We start from the raw sequence: 4201 nt of genomic DNA on the forward strand, positions 1-4201 counted from the left end.
CACCTGTTCGTGCATAAACAACCAGATCGCTAATAGAAGTAATTGTAACGTTACTGAATATACAAAATAACCAATAGATAATAAAATCTCTTCCACTTGAACATATGCAATATAAACCAACCATAATGTAAACAAACCTGATTATCTTGTGGCCCTGTCATCAGATCAGTTAGCTTTGTATCTGTATTGCACTGAAAATAGTCATCATCAACATCATCATCTGTTTACCCTCCAGGTTCGGTTTTTCCCTCGGACTGAGCGAGGGATCCCACTCTTCCGCCACTGAAAATAGTACTCATAATAATGTTAGCCGCCTCTGTGGTGTAGTGGTTAGCGTGATTAGCTGCCACCCCCGGAGGTCGGGGTTCGATTCCCGGCTCTGCCACGAAATTTGAAAAGTGGTACGAGGGCTGGAACGGGGTCCACTCAGCCTCGGGAGGTCAACTGAGTAGAGGTGGGTTCGATTCCCACCTCAGCCATCCTCGAAGTGGTTTTCCGTGGTTTCCCACTTTACCTCCAGGCGAATGCCGGGATAGTACCTAACTTAAGGCCACGGCCGCTTCTTTCCCTCATCCTTGCCTATCCCTTCCAATCTTCCCATCCCCCTACTAGGCCCCTGTTCACCATAGCAGGTGAGGCCGCCTGGGCGAGGTACTGGTCATACTCGCCAGTTGTATCCCCCTACCAAGAGTCTGAAGCTCCAGGACACTGCCCTTGAGGCAGTAGAGGTGGGATCCCTCGCTGAGTCCGAGGGAAAAAGCCGAACCTGGAGGGTAAACAGATGATGATGATGATGATGATGATGATGTTATTTGTTTTACGTCCGTCCTAAATGCTAATTCTTGACAGACGCCTGGGTGTGGGAATTATGTCCCGCAGGAGTTCTTTAACGTGCTGGAAGCCAACGACATGGAATTGTTACCTTTAAAACAGTAGGTACACTGACAGAACATATTGAACACACTGGGATAAAAATGTACGTGTTTCGACAGAGGGTTATCGCACTACTCTGTGTTTTGTATTGTACGTTTTGGTTATTACATATTACAGGCTTTGCTTCTCTGGGTTTTGTGTTGTACGTTTTGGTTATTGAATATTGCAGGCCTTTTCTCTGTTGTGAAGGTATTTTCACATAAGTAAGTTTGTTTGCGGTAATAAAACCGAATAAATCATCATTTAATTACCGGTTCTACTCTATAACGAGCCACCGGAGACCACGGGTACCTTCTACCAATATACACAGAAGGTTTCCCTGAACAATTTTCGAAAATTTGTCGATGGAGTTCGGCTTCATCCTGTATATGTGCCTTCAGATCCGATAATATTGTGGCTGGTCTTGAATGATCCTTTTCAAGGAAACGATCTATTTGTTACCATACTTATATAAAAGTATCGATAGTCCAGAAGGAGACTTAACCAGAGAACGAGTCCCCCTTCGGATACATGCACACATATACCAGTATATGCCATTACCGGTATATTTTACTTTCTGTTCAAATTATTACACAACTCGATGCGTCGTAAAAGAAATCGTTTCAATAAAATTTTAAAAATATATCACACTCTTCATTACTATTTATTTCACATGCCCAGTCCCCGAACCATAGGAACTAATCAATGAAGGATAAAATATCTTACCTAGCCGGGAATCGAATCCAGAGATCCTTGGACGAAACGCCAGTACGCTAACCATTTCGCCACGGAAGCGGACAGTGGTTAAATAAAATGCAGGAAGTACAGGTGGGTAAGTTGACTGCGAGTAGATTATAAAGTAGTTGGCGTATCGTCATTAGTTGATCAGCAGGCGAAGTGGGCTATAGTCGAGGGATAACATGCCGCATGCGCATGATGTCCCGATTTAAACTTCGAGACAGGATTACGAGTCATGGACTGCATCAGTTGCTCGAAATGCATCGAAGCTCTCGATACGTTTTTACCAGCACTGCCTCGAGACAAAGAGCTCATGCGCCTGACGTCACTATACGACATTGAGATAGCATCATGAGGCACATACTGCATCGCTTGCTCAGAATGCATCGAGAGCTTTGCATCACGCAACCCATCACTATTAGAGCTGGGCAAATCAGTTGCGCGCAGAGAACGGTTGTCCCCGAAACCGTTGCGCGCAGACAACCGTTGTATAAAACGGTTGCAAAATAACGTACTCCTCCCGAACAAATGAGTGAGTACGGCCTCATGTCTTTCCTTGCACCGGCCAGTCAGTGATGAATATCATTCTATCCGATATAAATACAAACTGATATAGAGGAATTTAATTCATTTACGAGTTTCAGTCATACACCATAACCATTAGATATATATAAAGATCACAACGCGACCAAGAATGGAGTTTCCAACCAAGCCGAGCTGAGAAAAAATAGTCTTACAAAATTGATAACACCTCTTTTTCTTGGAAACATAAAATTCTTAAATGTATAAATAATGCATAAAACATTACACTGTATATTGTGTTAAAATTTTGATTCGATCTGATGACGTGTTTTGAGAAATAATTTCTTAAACTTGACGTATGGTTGAAACACGTTTAAAAACGGGCACTTCCTGCGTTCCATTTGCCATTAAAGTATTAAACTACAAATTAAAAATTCCAAACGTTCGTGACTAACGTGAAATAAAACGAGAAAAATTATGGTGTGCTTGGATTTTTATAGGCCTATTGGCTACATCATAACAACAAAGAACAACCTCCAAACTCGAATGAGCATAACAGTTTGGTCGACAGTAGTAATATAACTATTTTTTCTAACGTTCTTCTAATCTACTATACATTTTTACCCATTCAGACTACTAGAAATGTGGGCTAGAGGGATTTAAAATTACCGTGTGCTTGCATCTTACCTAATCTCCGATTGAAAGTATTAAAAATCTACTACCGCACATAACATAGAAATTACAAATATTTATATCTGAATATCAACATAATTTACAAATTCATAACGAAATAATCTTAAATTACTGTACTTTCTGCGACCTAGAAGTGGAATATGCTCGTAGATAACTTCCTTCTTTAAACTGGTGCAGTGATAAGCCTTGATTAATACCTATGTTTTTAGTTGTTCGTAAAAGGTTGATTCTCAACTCACGATCGCCTTTGTGAGTGTGTCTGTCATTACAGAGTCGGATTTGAAGTCATGTTATTTTTTCGTATTAGTTTTAAATGTTAAATGTCACGGCATCTAAATATCCAGTAGTTCTGTATTTCATGACTGAATGGAGGCTAATTAGAATAACTAACAAAATTAATTCTAAAAACACTCGACTAACTGCGTCTTCACTCAGGCCATTGAATCTGGGATAGCACTGTCTATTGTGGCTCTTGGTGACGTCAAGCGCTTCATTCAACAGCAGGGCAGCTCTCCAGAATGGCCTATCTGACATGCGAGTTACACTGGAAAACCCCAGTGTGAAGAAACGCAACGATTGCAGAAGGCAGTTTTGTATAGGTACCGGTTGCGAAACTTGAAACGCCACTTCATCGGTGCTGGCGAAGAACGCAACAGCAGAGCGCCACTGCAACTGCAACTGTTATTTTCTCGCAACGGTTTCATTCGACAACGGTTGTGTTCCGCAAACGGTTGCGTTGTATCTGCCCCAGCCCTAATCACTATTGTCAGTCCAGACCAACTTTGGTCTTGGTCAGTCGAAACGAACAGCGGTCAGTGTAATGGAGCTTCGATATTAGTCCAATACTTTCGATCGATTGATGAAATGAGACAGAAACAAAGGAAACAATTTTGTATTAGCCATGAAAGCTTGAATATGCATTAGACCTGGGTTACACGTGCCCATGGTGCTCCTGAGAGCTCACCGCCACTGGGAGACGGGATGCTCGATTATGTGGTATGCTTCGAGTTGTCTGTGGTGAGTTGACGTGGAATGACAGAAGTGGAAGGATACGTTTGACATTTCAATTAACTTATTGTGTATACGTGCTTTTGACATTACTCTTAGAATTCCGGTAGGTTAAGTAATCTTACATGCGAAGGTTTCGCGTCGAAATGTTATTCATGCGATGCCCTAACCTTGAACAGTCGGCAGCTAATTTAAGACTCAATTAAGTATGGCATTTTACTGATAATCTTGGTCTACGTTGCCCTGTAGATTCTCTTGGTGAATTCTATATAACGAACTGGGCTTCTTTACATTTACCATACACTTTTTCTCAGCTGTTGGCCATCTT

This window comes from Anabrus simplex, chromosome 3 (assembly GCF_040414725.1).
Source record: "Anabrus simplex isolate iqAnaSimp1 chromosome 3, ASM4041472v1, whole genome shotgun sequence".
NCBI classification, from domain to species: domain Eukaryota; kingdom Metazoa; phylum Arthropoda; class Insecta; order Orthoptera; family Tettigoniidae; genus Anabrus; species Anabrus simplex.